This window comes from Salvelinus alpinus, chromosome 34, assembly GCF_045679555.1.
Source record: "Salvelinus alpinus chromosome 34, SLU_Salpinus.1, whole genome shotgun sequence".
In the NCBI taxonomy this organism is placed as follows: Eukaryota; Metazoa; Chordata; class Actinopteri; order Salmoniformes; family Salmonidae; genus Salvelinus; species Salvelinus alpinus.
This window is the reverse complement of record NC_092119.1, coordinates 25,270,771-25,274,817: the sequence shown is the minus strand read 5'-3', so window position 1 is coordinate 25,274,817 and position 4,047 is coordinate 25,270,771. Positions and strand designations below refer to the sequence as shown.

At 42.2% G+C, this 4,047-nt stretch overlaps 1 long non-coding RNA gene across 2 annotated transcripts; it reads right to left on the bottom strand.

The window, feature by feature from the left end:
* Window positions 1-677: 677 nt before the first annotated feature.
* On the bottom strand, window positions 678-2,065 carry LOC139563685 (uncharacterized). Of its 2 annotated transcripts, none has more exons than XR_011672617.1 (3): window positions 1,790-2,065; window positions 1,347-1,511; window positions 678-794 (listed from the first exon to the last, which is right to left on the bottom strand). It is a non-coding gene; the product is annotated as an uncharacterized lncRNA (long non-coding RNA). The 2 variants fall into 2 exon arrangements; XR_011672616.1 differs by having other exon boundaries at window positions 1,443-1,511; window positions 1,790-2,039.
* Between the last annotated feature and the right edge of the window lie 1,982 nt (window positions 2,066-4,047).

Below are 4,047 nucleotides of genomic sequence, written 5' to 3'. Positions count from 1 at the left end.
CTACAATTTTGTTTCTGGTGTCCTTTGACAGCTCTTTGGTCTTGGCCATAGTGGAGTTTGGAGTGTGACTGTTTGAGGTTGTGGACAGGTGTCTTTTATACTGATAACAAGTTCAAACAGGTGCCATTAATACAGGTAACGAGTGGAGGACAGAGGAGCCTCTTAAAGAAGAAGTTACAGGTCTGTGAGAGCCAGAAATCTTGCTTGTTTGTAGGTGACCAAATACTTATTTTCCACCATAATTTGCAAATAAATTCATAAAAAATCCTACAATGTGATTTTCTGGATTTTTTTTCTCATTTTGTCTGTCATAGTTGAAGTGTACCTATGATGAAAATTACAGGCCTCTCTCATCTTTTTAAGTGGGAGAACTTGCACAATTGGTGGCTGACTAAATACTTTTTTGCCCCACTGTATTTATTGTCATGTGCTTTTACTATGTGCTGCAAAATTAAATGCCCCCTGGGGATAATAACAACTCTACTCTAAAGGGATAGCCCACTCAAAATACACATACCTTGGCTGTAATCGATTTACCAATACAGTTTTTGGATGAAAACTACAGGCATCTCACAATAATCTAACCAGGAATAACATAATGTATTTTCCATGAATTAAGAAAATGCTTTAAAGAGACTCATCTGAAATGATGAGAAAAAGCACTTTAGGGGGATTACCAGAGTGTAGGTTACAGGTGACGAATTTGAGGACCTCTGTGACAGCCCCACAGCTGTGTAGGTGCTCTGTGAAGGCCTCATCTCTATCCTCCATTGCTGAGGATCCCATGTCAAAGGCTAGCAAAAGAGTGAGGCATGAAATGTTAGTTATTTCATTCATTTGGATATGAACATGGCTGTAGCAAAGATATTAATAACCACCATTATTATGGAGATAATCAGACATGCTCCATATGAAATAGCCTATTCATTTATTTAGAGAACTAGCCTAATATTTGCCATCCATCTATTGTACCTAGAGGTTCTCCTTTAGAAAATTGTCAAATTTGACTGAGATTCAAATTCTGTGTGATTGCATGTTGGAACACAGGCCACTGAACCGTTCACCTACTGATTATCAGTTTAACGTTTCATTCCCTTTGACACCGACCCAGTCAGTGTAATAAATTAGCTGACCATTCGGGATTAGGGAATCGTTTCTGGGTTGGTTGACAACATGTACATTTTTAGTCACAGCCTGGGCAGCTAGCTATATCATTGCATAGAACATACCTGACTGTGAGCTGCTTAGCTAATTATATTGCTAATGTTGTTGGAAATCGGATAGCCAGCTAGCTACCTAATTAGCTAGCTATTACTCCTAAGATTTTCACTGCAACGATTACCTACCAAATGCTTTGTCGAAATGAAATGTTTTGCTACGCTGATGACGGTCATGCCCTAGTACCAATGGACACTGAAGGGGCACGAGTGGTTTGTGCTCACCCGGCTTCCAGCTGGTCCAGTCTGATAGTCTTGGTGGCGTTCCAGATCATCTTCACCAGATAACGTAACCTTTTGTGAATTTTGAAGTATTTATTTAATCAAAACAAGCACATACAGGCTTCATAATTCATGTTAACTGAATGATATTATCTCATAGAACAAAACTTATAAGATCTCATTAGCCTGCTAACCCCCTTCTTTCCACATTCATTCCCCCATAGGAATGGCCAATGAACCATTTCTGTTTTTTAGGACTAGCCTACAAGCTGTCGAGCTCTATTGTCCAGCGCCCCTGGAGCAATTAGGATTAAGTGCCTTGCTCAAGGGCACATCGACTGATTTCTCACCTTGTCTGCTCAGGGGTTCGAACTAGCGACCTTTTCAGTTTCTTGCCCAAAGCTTTACCTGCTAGGCTACCTGGCACCCATAATAATCAGATCATTAAAAAACTACTATCGCATGTGAATGGATCTAAGACTATTTACATCTGTTTTAGATCTCTGTAAACATGTAAGAAGTGTTTAATATGGCAGGAATCCCATCCGTACGATTTAGAATTTTGATAATCTAAGCAACGTGACTGCAATGTAGGCGTCTGGAACACAGCCTCGTTCTTTGTCTTCTTCTTTCTCATTGAGGATTAATGCCAGTGCACAAAACAATGTTTAGGTGCATTACTGCCACCTTCTGAGCTGGAGTATAAACAAACATTCTTCTAGCATATTTTATGCTGGTTAATTATCATGCCTTGTGTGTGTGTGTATGCCTTGTGTGTGTGTCTGTGCCTTGTGTGTGTGTCTGTGTGTGTGTTCCAGTGAGTGCTCCTGTGTGTGCATTGATTTCAGGAAACAAGTTAACACGCAGGACTGAGAGAGCCTCTCTCTGGGGAGAGGAGATAAAACTCTCCTCAACCCGTTGGATCTGGCCAACATGCTACACCTAAATCACTTAGGCACATTTCAGAGCTTTAACTATGTAGAGGCTGATATATGCCTGACCAGGTCCATAAAACAGCAGCTGGGCAATGATTGAGAAACATATAAGAACCATAGCATGCTTACAACTACCATGCATCACATCCATAGTCCAGCAAAATTGCTCACTATCACAGTGTGTTACTCGCTGTTGCACCTGCACCTTGTCAGATGGGGCAGCAGCACATTTAAAAGTTGGTCAGCATTTCCTGTTCGGCCTTCGCATTCACGCAACACCAATCCCCCCACTTCCAACCCTTGCTCTCTCTCTCTATCGCACTCTCTCCCCTCTCTCTCTATGGGCACTTCCCAGATTCAAGCTGGCGGGCTGCTGTCAGACATTTCCTGCCGAGTGTTACGCTGCACCAGCTGTGATCCCTAATGTAGCAAAGGTGATGCCCCCTGTTGACCGTGAGTAGAGAGCCAGTGATGTGCAGCCTACAGAGACACCTGCAAGTCCTTTGGGTCCAGCTGTGAAGAGTTCATTCAGAGAGTAGCTAGGTCCTGTGCGTAATAGATTTGGATGTGCTCCCAAACCTGCAGGGAGGGAGAGCAGGATGGGAGGGTGCAGGGGGTGAGGAGGAGGAGTGCGGGGCTACATGCAGCCTGTGGGAGGCAAAAGGGGTGGTGATGTTGCTGCTGCTGTTTCCAGCGGAATGTGACGTGATGCGATGTAGTCTGATGTGGTGTGGTGTGATGTGGTGTGGTGTGATGTTATGTGGTATGATGTGTGTTGTGATGTGATGGGATGGCTGAAAAGTTCTCAGACCTGACCTCATTATTTAGGAACCACAAGCTGGGAGCTGTTTAAGCTCCAGGGCTAAAGGAGAGAGGACATCAGCAACTTGTGTGTAGCAATAAAATCCCTCCTCCTCCCAGGTGGTGGATGTCCCTCTCCTGCTGCCAGAGGTGCCCCACTGAGCACAAACTGGTTGAATAAACGTTGTTTCAACGTAATTTGTCAACGTATTGTGACGTAGAATCTATGTGGAAAATATGTTGGATATGCAAAAAGTCATCAACGGAAAATGTTGTTTAGAGGCTAATATTTAAACCACAGGATTATGTCATCATGGTAACCAATTTTAAACGTAGATAAATGTTGTTGAATTTGTAGCTTTGAAACAACATCAGATTTTTCAACGGTATATCCAGTATCAGAAAAAAATCAATGATGGGCAGAACCTCCTGGAGAGTTGAACTATCTACAGTTATCTTTTTGGTCTCCCATCCAGGGTTGTAACTAAGGCCATCCCTGCTTGGCTTTGATATTTGTCACTGACTACTACCAATGTGCTATTGTGAGAATTATTATTGAGAGATCTCTTAATAATTAAATATATTCACTGTTGCTTATTGAAGTCATTTAAAGAGTAGGCTTAACAGAGCAAATGAAATGTAATCATACTTTATACGTGTAATGAGTGCATTGAGAGTCGGGAAGCAAGTACAGGGAGTGAGTGTTTTAATAAATAAAATAATAAACACGAAACACAAACAACGCACCGACATGAAACAGAATCAATAACACCTGAGGAAAGAACCAAGGGGAGTGACAGATATAGGGAAGATAATCAAGGAGGGGAGGGAGTATACGTGACAATACGTCATATATCGTCAATGATACTAGG